At 47.4% G+C, this 15839-nt stretch overlaps 1 long non-coding RNA gene across 3 annotated transcripts; it reads left to right on the top strand.

Annotated features, from left to right (window-relative positions):
• The first annotated feature begins 543 nt into the window (after positions 1-543).
• Positions 544-11322, top strand: LOC118677186. 3 transcript variants are annotated; one of them, XR_004974348.1, is made up of 3 exons: positions 544-599; positions 6098-6274; positions 9944-10988. It is a non-coding gene; the product is annotated as an uncharacterized LOC118677186 (long non-coding RNA). The 3 variants fall into 3 exon arrangements; XR_004974349.1 differs by lacking the exon at positions 544-599 and adding an exon at positions 11139-11322 and having other exon boundaries at positions 5557-6274; positions 9944-10251; XR_004974347.1 differs by lacking the exon at positions 544-599 and having other exon boundaries at positions 5557-6274.
• Positions 11323-15839: the final 4517 nt, after the last annotated feature.

Here is a 15839-nt window from a genome sequence, read left to right as displayed (position 1 = left end):
TGCAGTAGTGAAGGTCCTTCGGTTCTTCTATTCTTCAGTGTGGCTCGCCTTAGACCTGCCAGGTATTCAGGAGAGTGTTGAGTTTCCCTGCGATACACTGTTCCTCTGTGTTGTAAACCACAGTCCTTATTTTAAAGCAAGCCGCATTTGTTTCCCAGATTGCCTTATTTTGTGTTTAGCAAAGAGTCAGTTTGTGGGTCAGCCTCTGGGTGGCAGTGTTCTGGGGTTGGCCTCTGAGGCTACAGGGCCTCTCTGTCCAGTGGAAGTTCACTGCCCAGAGCTGGCTGCGTAAGAGTTACCAGTGCTGTGTTGTTGCTGGGATTGAAAATCCCTCTATAGGCCAGGCCCTGTTAACTCCCAGGGACTGATCAGGTTATTTTAATCCTTGATCTCCTACAGGGTGGAATCTGGGTGTGGCTGTGCTCCTTGCCTGGGGGCTGGGGGGAGGAGTCTCACTCTCCGGAGAGAATGGCTGCCTCAGACGTGGGCTCAGGGGTGTCTCAGCACTCAATTCGCTGCCGCCTCTCCCGGCCCCCCTTCTCTCCTCAGTCTCTCCCCAGATTCCACTCCTCCGCACACTCTCCCTCTCTTCAGCACAGGTGAGTGTCTGTATCCGAAATGTCCCATGAAGAGGGTTCAGTGAAAACAAACAAACAAACGCCGGCCGCGGAAACGGGGAAGGCTTGGTTTCTGTAAGCTTCTTCTCTTACCGGGACTGCATGGTCTGGTCAGCTCTTCAGGCTGCCCCCTTTAGGCTCAGTCCTCTGTGATCACAGAACCCAGCTCTCAATTCCCCCGGCAGCGCCAGGAATCCCGCGGTTCTCCTTTCCCCCGTCAGGGGCTCTGCCTGTCCCAAGGGACGCGGCTGTCTGCCACGCGGTCTCCCTCCGACTCTCTGGGCTCAGAGGTCTGGCAAACTTTCCTGCCCAAATCCCTGGTTTTTTTTACCTTTCCAGGGGAGTTCTGCTCTTCCCGGCTGTAAACCGTCTCGCCAGCTGAGCTCACCTCAGTTTTTTTAAATGGAAGGGAAAGAAAGTTTATTTCCAACAGGACCTGTTGTCACATTAACCATATCCTTATCCTTCAGTCATTCTCACCTTGAGCCAAATTTAAAACTTTAAGTCATCACTAAGGCTCCTTCAATAAGACAGGAGGAGGAAATAACAAAAACCTGCTATAGCGCCCCTGCTGTATCTGGTCACAGGTCTAAGTGAGCAATTATGCATCGTCCTTCCACCCCCTCCATGTTCCTCTTACCAGTGGCCAGCACTTATTAGGTTCTTTACCTGGTGGGGTGTCCTAAACCTTTATTCCTAGGCAATTCGTGCTCTTATTGATCTAAGGTTTGTCTGGTTGTGAAGCTTCCTGATAACTGTCATAACTGTACTGGGAGATCTGAGAGGCACCCAGTAAATCCTGGATTCAGACATAGCCTTCCTGCCCACCCCCCATTTTCCTTCTGGTCATCCAGATTGCCCAGCCTTTCTGGTACAGTTGATACCCCTCTCTGCCTTTTGGTTCAGTAACATACAAAGCTCAAAATGACCAGTGGGGCCCTGGCCAGCGTTTCTCAGTGGTTAGAGCGTCAGCACCAAAGAGTCACAGGTTCGATTCTCAAAGGCACATACTTGGGTTGTGGGTTTGATCCCCAACCCTGGTCAGGGTGTGTGTAGGAGGCAACCAATTGATGTGTCTCTCAGATCAATGTTTCTCTCTCTCCTCCACCTCCCTCCTTCCCTTCCACTCTCTCTAAAATCAATGGAAAAAATATCCTTTTGTGAGGATTAACAAAATTAACAACAAACTTCCAGTTTAAGAAACCATATCTGTGTTCCCTGGGGCAAGTAAGCATTCCTCCTTTGGGCACCAAGGACTCCAAACCCACTGAACACAAAGTTGAGGGGATGGAAAACAAAAATTTCTCCGGTAGGTTACTTGGAAAAATAGTGGGAAGAGCCACTCCCATCTCTACCCTGTGGTCCCTGGGCCTCTGTGTTCTGGATGTGAGAAAGGTGGAGCCATATATTGGCCATTGGTTTAAAGCAGGGGTGGGGAATGCCCGGCCCATGAAATCATTCGGTCTGGCCCTACCAGGGCATTAAGGGTGAGTTAATTAAATGTTTGACCAACTATAGCAGGCTAATTTTTAAGTTGATCATTTTGTATGGCCCTTGAATGATGTTATAAATATCCACATGGCCCTTGGCAGAAGAAAGGTTCCCCACCCCAGATTTAAAGCATGTACTGCATCCTGGCCGTCAATAACCTAGCCTTGCAGGTGGTGTCTCCCAGCTGGTACTGACTGTCCAGTCAACAGCTCTGAGTGACAGGCCACATTGTAAGTCCAGTGTGTTCCAGGGGGGAGGCCATATGCCCTTCACCCTATCATGAAGATAGGCATGTGCGGGTAGCATCGTGATGAATCAGGTATTCTGGAAAGTCCAGAAGTGATGGTGCAGAAGCATTGCAGGCAGGAAGTCCATATCTGGAATACATATTGATTACCATGAGGTAACAAAAACTATTCCTTTTATGAAACAAGGGGGCAATGAGGTCAGCCTGCCAATAGGTAGCTAGCAGGTCACTCTAGAGCAGTGGCTCTCAAATTTTTGGCCCCACGAGTCGTTTATACTCTTAAAAATTACAGAGGGTTTCCTATGTGGGTTATATGTATTTTACTGGATTAGAGTTTAAAGCTTTAACTTGACTTGGGGTGGTGAACACAATGCAATATACAGATGATGTATTATAGAATTGTACACCTGAAACCTATATAATTTATTAACCAGTGTTGCTCCAATAAATTCAATTTTAAAAAAGAAATTAAAGCTTTAAAATATTAGTTTATTTAAAACTAATAAACCCATTTCCGATTAATATAAATATAACCTTTTAAATGAAAAACAACTTCAAAACAAAAATTGTGAGAAGTGGCATTATGTGACATTTTTACAAATCTCTCTAGAATCTGGCTTAATAGAAGACAGCTAGATTCTCAAATCTGCTTTGGCATTCAGTCTGTTGTACACATCTCGCATAGCCTCTGGAAAATTCCACTGTCCACTTGAAAGAATGACAGTGAAAATGACAAAGAATGTCTTGGTGTAAGGATGAAAGTAGATTTGGCCTCACAAAACCCATGAAAGAATCTTGGGGACCCCCAAGGGTTCGTGGTCCCCACTTTGAGAACCATTGTCCCAGGGAGTGGTACCATATTGGAAACAGCTTGGTCTTTGCTGCCAGCAGCTTGAGCACTCAGCAGTTCCAGTTGCCAGGTCAGATTTGGTAAGGGAAATGTGTTGAGCCCTTGTATATCAGTTTTCTATGGCTACTATAATAAATCACCACAAACATAGTGGCTTAAACCAACATAGATCTATCTTACAGTTCTGGACATTAAAAGCCTGAAATGCACCTCACAGGGCTAAAATGAAGGTGTTGGCCAGGCTGTGTTCCTTTCTGGAGTCTCTAGAGGAGAATCTGTTTTCTTTGCCTTTTCCAGATTCTAGAGCAGGGGTGGGCAAACTTTTTGACTCAAGGGCCACAATGGGTTCTTAAACTGGACCAGCTGGAACAAAAGCATGGATGGAGTGTTTGTGTGAACTAATATAAATTCAAAGTAAACATCTTTATATAAAAGGGTACGGTCTTTTTTTTTTTTTTTTTTTAGTTTTATTCATTTCAAACGGGCCGGATCCAGCCCTCGGGCCGTAGTTTGCCCACGGCTGTTCTAGAGGCTGCCTGTATTCCTTGGCTTTTGCCCTCCTTCCATCTTCAAAACCAGTCATGGCCAGTCAAGTCTTTCTCACATCACATACACCACTCTGACACTGGCTCGGCCTCTGACTTCCACATTTAAAGACCCTTGTGATTACATCAGGCCCACCCAGATAATTTAAGGTCAGCTGATTAGAACCTTAATTCTATCTGCTACCTTAATTCACCCTGTGCCAAAGATTACAACATGGACATCTTTAGGGGGTCATTATTCTGCCTACCTCACTATAAATAGCCCCTATCTCTGTCAGCATGGTTGCTCTGTATGGGGGGGCCTATTGAGCAAGAACCAGGGTACCTGGTGAAAGAAGTTGACATCTACATTTGTCCACCTGATTATTGAGAGCCTCCTTCAAAATGACCCCTCAGGGCATTTGTGTGGGTTAAAAAGAGTTTTACCACGTGTGCCCCTTTCCAGCAGTCCATCCATATCTTTCCCTTAGACCTCCTCCTCATCAGTCTTGGTATTTCATTTTTAAACATGTTTTTATTGATTTTGAGAGAGAGAGAGAGGAAGGGAGAGGAAGAGAGAGAAGCATCAACATCAATTGGTTGCCTCCTGCACAACCCCTGCTGGGGATCAAGCCAGAAACCCAGGCATGTGCCCTGACCGGGAATCTAACGGGGAATCTCCTGGTGCAGGGGTTGACACTCAACCATGAGCCACATTGGCTGGGCAATCTTGGTGTTTTCAAGTCTCTGACCAGCCAGCCAACTTGCCAGCCACTGCTCATGAATCAAAGTAGATCTGTAACTTAGGTCATCTTTTCTTTCATGCAAAATGGACAATTGATATAACTAGAAGAGGCTACCCCTTCATCACTGTCTTTTAGAGACACCCTGACTGTGGCTTTAATACAGTAGTTGTCCATATGTGGCAGGTGTAACATACAGACTCACATAGAAATCATGTCTGTCCTTTTTCCTCCATATGAACTGGTCATAGCAACTTCCCCAAAGGTGGGTTAAGGGAGAAGCAGTGAAGCCATAAGTGTAGGTACAGTAAGGATTTGGTCCACCCGCTCATGCACTCTCCTTGTACCTTCTGGAGTTGCTCAGACCTGATCTCATATGCACTCTTTAAGAACAGAATGCTACCAAAAATAAAAATAAAAAGAACAGAATGCTACCGTGCATGTCCAATTGCATGTTTGATGGATCAGATAATATCCAGTTCTTGCTATGGGTCACTTGCTGTCCCACAGTGAGGTATTCAGTCTCTAGGTGTCCAGTTGTGAGCCAGGAACTGATTTAAAGTGCAGACTGATTACTGGCAGAGAGGGCATGAATTAATGCCAGACCCCAAGGGTCTGTAACTCTGCTGCGACATGCCTATGGAACTTGTCCATACAGCATCTTTTTCTGACATACTCATTTGCAAATCATAAAGCTCATGTGACAGGGCAGCTTGCTCTGCAGTCTGGACCTGCTGCAGTCTTATGTTGCTGCAGGCCTCACTCAAAACTTGCAGTCCTATGGGTTTCCCAGTAAATGGGCAGAACAACACTGACAAATCCTATATAATAAAGCCTAATATGCTAAGTGCCTGGTCATCCAGTCAGCCATTCAACCAGTCAAAGCATAATATGCTAATGATATGCTAAGGCCGCTCAACTGCTCGCTATGACGTGCACTGACTACCAGGGGGCAGATGCTCCCCGACTGGTAGGTTAGCTTGCTGCTGGGGTCCGGCTGATAGGGACTGAGCAAGACAGGCTGGACACACCCTGGAGCCCTCCCGATGTCCCTCCCCACCAGGGGGCAGATGCAGTGAGCAGGCGGGTGGTAAGGAGCGAGGGGTCCTGGACTGCAAGAGGATGCAGACCAGGCTGAGGGACCCCCCCACCCCCAGTGCACGAATTTCGTGCACCGGTCCTCTAGTATGTTATATGTTGCCTCAAAAATCCAGAGTCCCATCCAACATTCTGCTTCTTTCTTTGTAGTGGGCAATAAAGTTTCAACAATTGCCTTTCACTTTAGAGGAGATATTCTAACATGCCCCAGATCACTGAATATTCCAAAAAGTTTATTGACATGACATGCCTCTCCATTTTTGTGAGATTTATTACCCTTCCCTTGACATACATATGTTCTACTAAGAATCTAAAGTGTTTGCAATTTCCTGCTCAGTGGGCCCAATTATCATAAGTCATCAATATAATGGACCAGCATAATGTTTTGAACTATAGCAAGGTGACCTATGTCCCTTTGGACTGTAGTATGACAGAAATCGGGAGACAAAGCCCTGAGGTCGTAGAATGAAGATGTACTGCTGTCCCAGATACACAAAGGCAAACTATTTCTGATTATCTTTACTTAGCGGAATGGAAAAGAAAGCACTTGGGATCAAGATGTACATCAGGCCCAAAGTTGCGTTGACGTGTTCCAGTAAAAATGTCATGTCTAGAACCACAGCTGCAATTGACATCCCACCTATCTTCACAGTAATCTATGGTCATTCTCCAAGGCCCACCTGGTTTTCCCACCAGCCAAGTAGGTGAGTTAAACTGAGTCTTGGTAGGAATGACTGCATGATCTTTGATGGTGGCACTAATTTCTGAAATTTCTTTAGGGATGTGGAATTGCCTTTGGTTTGCTATTTTAATGGTGATGAGATTGTAGTTCAGGGACTTCCATTCGACCCTGCCACCCCTAAAGCTCTCATTCCATGAGTTAGGAAATCAGCAGGGAGATTCTGCCAGTTAATTTACAGACACAGGATGGGTCTGTGGTCCCACTGGATCCACATGGGCTTAGAACAGATTGAAAGCCTTGAACTTGGGACTCAATGCAAGGACAGAACTTCAGAAAGCCTCTAGGGAAGTCCTGAAGTCTTTGCTCTCTAGTAGCTACAAGGCACACATATGGCAAAGGACCAAGCCTGGGCCCTGACTATCAGGATCCCAGGGTTGCAGAGCCAATGAGATGAGCAGTCCCACCATTTGGAAGGGCACTGGTCAAGAGGGAATGGGACCCCAGACATGGGGTGGGGACGTTTGGGTAGAATTTTGAAACCCCAACACCCCCTGAGTGCTTAACTCCAAAAATAATCAGGAAAGTGCCGAAACTATACTGAAATACCACTATACACACACCAGGTGGGTCAAATTCAGAAGTCTTGCAGACCAGTAGAACAGGGTGTGAAACAATGGGAACTCTCATTTCTGCTGGTGATTAGCCCAACTACTTTGGGGACAAGTTGGGCATTTTCCAGTAAAGTGGTATAAATACTTATACCCTGTGCTCCAACAATACCACGCTGGAAAAATGCCCCAAAAAGTACATGCACTGTGCACCGGGACACATGTACAGAAGTGTTCAAAGGAGGCCTGGGTCTGACCAGCGTGGCTCAGTGGTTGAACATTGACCTATGAACCAGGAGGTCGTGGTTCGATTCCTGGCCAGGGCACATGCCCACTTGTAGTGGGTGTGCAGGAGGCAGCCAATCAATGATTCTCTCTCATCATTGATGTTTCTATCTCTCTCTCTCCTCTCTTCCTCTCTGAAATCAAAAATATATATATTTAAAAAAAAAAAAAAGAAGGCCTGGCTGGGGGGCTTGGTTGGAGCATTGTCCTGTACACCAAAAGGTTGCGGTTCGATTCCCAGTCAGGGCACATTCTTAGGTTGCAGGTTTGGCCCTGGTCAGGGTTCATGCAGGAGGCAACTGATTGATGTCTCTCTCTTACATCGATGTTTCTCTCTCTCTCTCTCTCTCTCTCTCTCTCTCTCTCTCTCTCCAATAAAAACATTTTTTAAAAGTGTTTAGAGGAGAATTATTTATGTAGCTCAAACTGGAAACAATCAAAATGCCTATCAACAGTAAAGTAGATAAATAAATGTTGTTATACCATACCATGGAATATTAAACAGCAATGAAAATGAACAAATGACATGGATTAATGTTATAAATCCAGTGCTACACAAAAGAAGCAAAACATAAAAGGTACATAGGGAATCATACCAGTTATATAAAATTCAAAACCAGAAAACTCTAAACTGTATTGTATAAGGATGGATAAACTATAAAGAACTGTAAAACTGTAACACATGGCAGAGATTTCCATAAATACAAGAATGATTAACCTTAAGAGGAAAGGAGGGGGTGTGATTGAGAAGGGGCACACGGGATTCCTGTGGCATTGGCAATAGTCTATTTCTTGATTTGGGCAGTGATTACACAGATGTTTGTTTTATAATTATATATTATACTGTGCATTTGTATTTAATGCAACTTTCTGTGTGTGAGTTATATTTTACAATCAAATCTTTAAACAGAAACAAGATATCATGAACAATTGTATGCTGATATACTTGAAAATGTAGGCAAGATGGGTAAACTTCTAGAAAACTATTACTTTCCAAAACTGAAGCAAATTTAAAAAAATGAGATATCTGAATAGTTCTATAACTAGTCATCTATTGCTATGTAACAGATTACCACAAATTTAGAAATTTAGAAAAGCACATTTATTACCTCCTGATTTCTGTGAGTTAAGAGTCTGGGTGCATCTTAACTGGGTGCTCTGATTCAAGACCTCCCACAAGGCTGCAATTGTTGGCCAGGGCTAGGATCGCATCTGAAGGCTGAGTTAGGGAAAGATCTACATCCAAGTTCACATAGCTGTTGGCAGATCCAGTTCCTCAAGGGTTGTTGGACTGTGGGCCTCCGTTCCTAGCTGGCTGGTGGTCTATGGTTGCTATCTGTTTCTTGCCACATGGATCTCTTTAACACAGCCACTTGCTTCATCAAAGGGTGCAAGCCAGGAAGGCCAGAGGGAGAGCCTGTTGCAAGACAGAAGTTACAGTCTTCTGTAACCTACTCATGGAAGTGACATTCTGTCATCTTTGCCATGTTACATTGGTTAGAATCTTTTCCCAAAGTGGCTGAGCCACTTTTTCCTTCCATCAACACTGTATGGACTTCCCAGGTACTCCATGTCTTCATCAACTCTTGGGGTTGGTGGTCTTTTCATCTTTTCATTCTGAGGAGTTGTTCAGCAGCATCTCATTGTGGCTTCAATTTACATTTTCTTAATGACTAAAATGTTGAATATCTTGTCTCACACGTATTGGCTATGTGCATATCTTTCTTTGCAAAGTATCCGTTCAACTCTTTTGTCCATTTAAAAATTGTCTTTCTATTATTGAATTTTATAAGCACTTTATGTTTTCTGGAAGCAAGCCACTTACCAAGATGTGTGCTTTGTGAATATTTTCTTCCACACTATGGCTTGTCTATTCATTTTCTTTTTTAAAAATATTTTTTATTGATTTCAGAGAGGAAGAGAGAGGGAGAGAGAGATAGAAACATCAATGATGAGAGAGAAATACTAGTATTGATCGGCTGCCTCCTTCACACCTCCCCACTGGGGTTTGAGCCTGCAACCCGGACATGTACCCTGAGGGGAATCAAACCGTGATCTCGTGGTTCATAGGTCTACACTCAACCACTGAGCCACACTGGCTGGGCAATTCTATTTATTTTCTTAATGATGACTTTTGATGAGCATTTTTAAACTATGATGAAGTCCAATCCAAGTCCAGTCCAAGAAATCTTTGCCTACCTCCAGATTGCAAAGCTTTTCTCCTATGTTTTATTCTAGAAGCTTTATGGCTTTAATTGTACATTTAATTTCAACAACTCCTAGGAGTTAGATGCTTTTTCCCCTTTTAAAGGGGAGGAAACTGGGGCCACAGAAAGGCTAAGTAACTTGCACGTGGCGCGCGCGCGCGCGCGCGCGCACACACACACACACACACACACACACACACACACACCCTTAGTAAGTAGTTGTACTGGGACTGGAATCCAGGTCAGATGCCAGACCCGAACTCTGATACACCACTATGGACCGCTTTCATAAAGTGTGGGGAAAGGCGGAAATCAGACCAAACTATTCTCTAGGGCCAGTGGCCTCTGTCCTTTCCTACAGGAAGAGGCAGCTGGGCACAGGGAGCTGGAGAAGGAGGGAGGAGGGGCTGGAAGAACTCAGGGTCATGGATTACTCTAGGACTGTCTGGACGGTCTGACCAGGCTTCCTCTGACTGTCCCGGTTTAGCCCCACTACCCTCCACAAGACCCAAGGGGCTTTGGATCCTGTTGATCGTCTGTGGACAATATTTCTCTCTGGCACTACTTATTCTTCGTTCCTTATGCTTACAGCATCACACCTGGAGGATTCATTCATGACTCAAACCTTTATTCTTGAAGAATCACAACCCTTGGGTGTATTTCCACCCATGTAGGGGTGAAAATCCTCCATTTACTTTTACTACTGGACCCAGAGGAACAAGGAGACACATCACAGGTGATCCCACCCAACCTGGGCTCTCTCCAGATTTCTCCCCAACTCTACTTTATAGCAGCCTCCACTTCTTTTTCATAGTCAAGGTCAACACCCCAGCCAATACCACAATCCGCCTGATTACTTGTTTTCTCAGTGGCCAGTGACAGTCTCAGCTCCTATTCAGGTAAGTCATTTTTGCATCTCTCGAGGGACCCAGTTCCCCACTGGGTGGTAAGGATGTAAAATTTCAATCTCTGCCCCCACCCCCCACCACCACTCACTCTCAGGCTCACATATTTGACCCCAGGAGAACTAGCACCATATGTTGGTACTGGTTCAGCATGCTCCACAATCTGCAGACCAGCAGGTCCCACAAGGTGGTACCTCTCAGCTCACATAGTAACCGAGCCTGCAGGAGGGTGTTCCGCCATGCGTTAAGGCCACCTAGTCCTGGATAATGGGTACAAGGAAAGACCAGGGAACCCCATGGGCACTGGCCTATTAGCATACATCTTTGGCCTTCATAGGAACATGAGCTTCTTGGTGTTAGACAATGCCTAACAGTGGCATCAGTAGGTTTATGAGTGGAGGTGCAGAGGGAGGCAGCGGGAGGATGAGAAAGCAAATCCAACTCTACAATAGGATCCATTGCAGGTGGACAAATGGCTGCCCCTCCATGGAGGGAGTTTGTGAAATCAGACTGTGAAGTCAGAAAAAAAAAAAAAAATATATATATATATATATATATATATATATATATATATATATATTCTGCCCCTGGGTTCCTGGCACAGAGCCCCTAAACCCTTTTTTCATAAGTGATAGGAGCATCTTTTGTTCTATTAAGATGACTTTGGGTGGGCTATTGGATGGCTCCTGGATGGGGACTGGTCACCAAAAAAAAAAAAAAAAAAAAAAAAAGCCATGATCAGAAGCTTAAAATGTTCAGCACCACCCATCATCCTTCAGAGAGGGGAGAAGGGCTAAACATGGGGTTAGTAATGGATCATGACTACATGAAATCCCTATAGTATGGAATTCTATACTATAAAATCCATAAAATTCCTATAGTATGGGATTCAGAGAGCTTCCAGGTGAGTGAGCACATCCACATACCAAGAGGGTGATGTACCCCAACTCCATGGGACAGAAGCTCCTGCACTTGGGAACCTCCCAGACCTCACCCTATGTACTTCTTCATCCGGGTGTTCATCTGTATCCTTTACCGTAGCCTTTTATAAACTGGTAAATATAAGTAAGTGTCTTCCTGAGTTCTGTGAGTCTCTCTAACACACTAATCAAATCCAAGAGGAGGAGGTCATGGGAACCTCTGATTTGTACCCAAGTCAGACAGACATTGTGGGTAACCTGGGGACCTACTACTTGTGATTGGTCTCTGAAGTGGGGGGGCTGTCTCCTGGGACCGAGCCCTTAACCTGTGGGATCTGACACTATCTCCAGGTACTTGGGTCAGAACTGAATTAAATTTCAGGACACCCAGCTGCTGTCCTCGAGAATTGCTTTGTATGGGGGAAAAACTCCCACATATTTCAGTGTGAAGTGTTCTGTGACTAGGAAAGGAGACACAGGAGAGAAACACACAGGCGAAGGACACGTAGTAAGGAAGAACTGGGTTTTCCCCAACACGGAAGGAAGAACTGTGGGTTTTTCCAAAACATAAGCTATCACCTGATGCCTGACAGAGCTTCAAAGACACCGTTTTGGCCACTCAGAGGTGATGGTGGCCAGGCTGGCTGAGGTGGGGCATATTCATGCTGAGAGGCCAGGCAGAGGCTCCGCCTGCCTCCCTGGCCACTTTGTTCCTGGGCCCCTTGATTCGGTTCTTGAGCATCTGTGGCTTGTGGGAGACTCTCAGAACCCAGGACATCACCATGCAACAATTTGTCCTCCTCTTGGGAAGCAGATGGAATTAATAAGCTGTGACTATCAAGCAAGTTCTACCAGAAGATAAATTATACATACTGCAACAAGGGGAAGGAGAACATGTGAGGTTTGCAAAATTCTTACGGGAATTTGTCCTTGTCCTAAAAAAAAAAAAAAAAATGCTGGCTTGCTGTTTAACATTTCTATTAGAAAGTTGAAGCTCTTTGTACCTCCAATAAGACAGGAAAGTCATGCTGGTATGTCACCTCTGTAGCTGCCTCAAACTAGTAAGAGTCACAACCAAGTTATGACCGATTCTGTTTCCAGGAAATAATAGCCAAACGTGGCTTAGTATTATCTTAGATCATGATAATGGGGCAGGGAAAAGCCTGGGTCTCTTGTCCTCAAATCGAAGACTCGTTGCAATTAGAAGCATCAAAGTTTAGGCTCAGCTGAGGCTGAGATAGCTTCTTGAGTTTTGTCCAGGTCCTGAAACCAGAGAGGGGAAGAAAGTAGTGGCGCCCACGGGTGTCCCCTGACTGTTAACATTGCTCTCTGATGGCCAGCCACTTGGCACAAGCACTCTCTCACAATCTGGGCCCGTTCTGAGAGTCTAACCACATAGCACCTCCTTGTCACCACCTCCAGTCTCCCTCCTTCCATGGCCCTCCTGCTCACATGGCAAGGCCACCAGCCACTGCCCAGAGCTGACCTCAGGCTGCTTCTCCTTCTGTGCAAAATGGAACGGGTTCTCGTCACTGCCGCTGCTGCAGCGCCGTCACAGCAATCGATCTCTGGCTGGGGCTGGCTGCTTGCAGAACCATCTGCTAACAGGCTGTGGAGAGAGCTCAGAATTGTCTGAGAAATGACCTCCAAGGCTCATCCTGGGTTACCTGGCAACTAGCAAGCCAACCAATGGCTCCCTGTCCCTAAGGAGGGGCTGTGCCTGAACTCAACCTCCCACGGGATGAGGTTGAGGTGGGGCACAGGGCCAGGGCCTCCAGGCCAGCACTTTCCCAAACAGCTGACACTTCAGTTGAGCCTGCATACCATCTATTCCCCACATTCCATTGCCCCCAAGGTCATTCTCACATTCACCAATGTCAAGGTCAAACATGGCAGGGGGACCAGGGTGCTGCCTCCAGCCTCAGCCAGAGACCCGGTGCGGCTGAATGTCCCCGAGCTCTTTGCATAGCACAGACTAGAGTCTCCAATCCTTGGGCAACTGGTCCTAGGGACCTGCCCCTGAGGAGCAGGTGGAGGGAGGGGCAGCCTGAGAGGGACTCCGGCGAATGAGCTGCGTGCTCAGCAGCCTCCTGGGCTTCAGGACATGCCTGGACCCAGTCCCTCTCCCACGTGTGCCTGCTCCCCTTGACGACAGATGCTGCTGGGCAGACCTGCCTTTGTGCAAGGTCAGACAGCACACACCTCTCATCACATGGTCCCCAGGTGCCTCGCGTCAGGCTTGCCGTCTCCCCGGGGCCCAGCAGCTTATGAAAGCAATGAGCTGTTTCTCAAAAGAACAGTGGCTTGCAGAATGAGACACAGCTTTGCTCTAAAATCCTGGCTCCTGAGCAGAGCCTTGCCTCCTGGGGCTTGTCCCAGGCTCCATAAGGGCATCTCAATATGCCACAGACACTCGGGGCCTCGAACAATTCCAGCTTTGGAGCAACTGGCATGTGCGAGGGCAGGCAGCTGGTCCTCACACCATCCAGGACCCGGGTGACAGGGCTGCCTCCTGGGAGAGGGCTGCACAGCGCCTGCCTCAGGAAGGGATACAGATTAGCTGGGGCCCTGGGCCTGGACCTCTGCCCACAAGCCTTCCCCAGCCCCAGAGTCCCCTATTGGGACCCTGGAGCTCTACCTGCCTTTAGTTCCACCCAACGGATCAGAATGGACCCCTGATCTTCTTACGACTTATTAGAGGAAGTAGAATAGCACACCGTGTTTTCACTTGAGTGTACATCAGAACCTCTGTGTGGGCAGCTTGCTTAGAATAGAGCTGCTCAGGCCCCAGCGCTGGAGAGCCTAAAGCCGCAGAGCTGAGGTGGGACTCAAATCCACAGTCTATCCATGCTCCCCACCCTATGATTCTCACCCGGGGAGCCTGCCAGCTACGCTAGTGGAACGCCTCAGGGCCAGGCAAGTCTGGGTCCAAATCCAAGTTCTGTTCCCGTGTTAGTTGGCACCATTTCAGCTATGAGCGATGGATATCCAAAAGATCAGGGGTCTCAACAGGATAGAAGTTTACGTCTCTCATGTGAATGTCTAGGAACGCAGTCCCGGGTGGTATGGTGGCACCACAGTCCTTAAGGACATAGACATTGTCTATCCTGTTAACAAATCCTCCACATTCAGCTTTGGCTTCTTGGTCCAAAATGGCTGCTCCGGGTCCAGCCATCATGCTGGTGTTTCGTGGAGCAGGAACGAGGGAAGGGAGGAGCACGAGTCCTCCATTTAAGGGTAATTCGTCCAAGTTGCACTCACCACTTCCACTTACATCCCCCTGGCCAGGACTTGGTTATATGGCTAGATATTCTGCAAGGAAGGAGGGAACACGTAGATTTTTATTTGTTTATAAATGACTAGTAGCCCTGCACACAAATCCATGCACCAGTAGCTTGCTGCTGCCCTCCTGTAGCTCTCCACCTGCTGCCCCCCCCCCCTGCTCCTGTAGCTCCCCCTGCTCCCCTCCCTCCCCCCATAGCTTGCTGCCCTGCCCCCTCCCATAGCTCTCGGCCACCCACTTGTAGCTCCCTGCCCCACCCTCCTGCTGATCCCGGTTGTTACACTTCAGGTGTAACAATCATTTGCATATCACATCTTTATTATATAGGATGATTTAGTCACAGAAAGAGTGTCCAAAGTAGCTGAGACAGGCAGACAGGGTGACGAAAGTGAAAGATCAAATCAGCTAACATCACTTGTGTACTTACTGCTGCCAGTCACCGTTCTAAGCACTTTATACATAACCATGAATTTCATTCTTCTAACAATCCTGGGAAATGGTCCTGTCATTCCTTGTGTGCCTTGATGGGGTCACACACCTACCCCGAAAACACACAGACTGCAAGATTAGCCTTGCCTCTTACTCCCTAACCAACTCTCAGCAAGCTCTTTGCTGACAAAAGAGAGGAGGAAAACCATACTTAGTTCAGACCAGACACAATTTACACCCCCAAGACCTGGATACAATGCCCCCCAAAACCTTGACAGAGCCTCTGCCAGCCTGGAGGAAGGGTAGAAACCAGGTGTCAACAGGGGTGTCCCATGAGACCGAGGGAAGTTTTGCTCAAACCCCATCTTGTGCCTCTGGACACGCTAGGGATTTCAGGCTTGGGCTTCTTCTGCTGAATTCTGTCTGTGGTGTCTGGAGCCTGGAGGTGTAATTGCTGGGGGCTGGGTCTGCTGTTGGCACAATGCTGGGCACAAACTGGATGCTTCACAAATGTTTATCAATAATAACTAGAGGCCTGGTGCATGAATTCATGCATGGGTGGGGTCCCTTGGGGTGGCCTGTGGGGATTGGGCCCCAGCTTGCGCCCCCAGGCTTGCAGCCCCGCAGCCCTGGCTGGCACCCTGCTGTGGCCTGGCATCGCCCCCTCACCTGCCTGCGGGGCAATCGATAGGGGCCAGGCTCCCTGCCCCCCCTCACCCCCACACCCCCTACCCCCTCACCCCCTGATCCCCCCTGACCCCTACCCCCCCGACCCCTACCCCCCTACCCCGCATACACATGCCTTGGCCTAGCACCACTGGCTCACCTGCTCCACCATCCCGCTGGGGTCCCACTCTTGTCGGGGCCCATCAGGGCCAGCAGTGCTTCCAACTGCTGCCCGCTGCCAGCGTCACATTGCCAACACCCACCCTGTTCCATTCCACCCCCTG

This window comes from Myotis myotis, unplaced genomic scaffold (assembly GCF_014108235.1).
Source record: "Myotis myotis isolate mMyoMyo1 unplaced genomic scaffold, mMyoMyo1.p scaffold_m19_p_2, whole genome shotgun sequence".
NCBI classification, from domain to species: domain Eukaryota; kingdom Metazoa; phylum Chordata; class Mammalia; order Chiroptera; family Vespertilionidae; genus Myotis; species Myotis myotis.
Note: the sequence above shows the minus strand (reverse complement) of the source record. Positions and strands in the feature narration are given on the sequence as shown.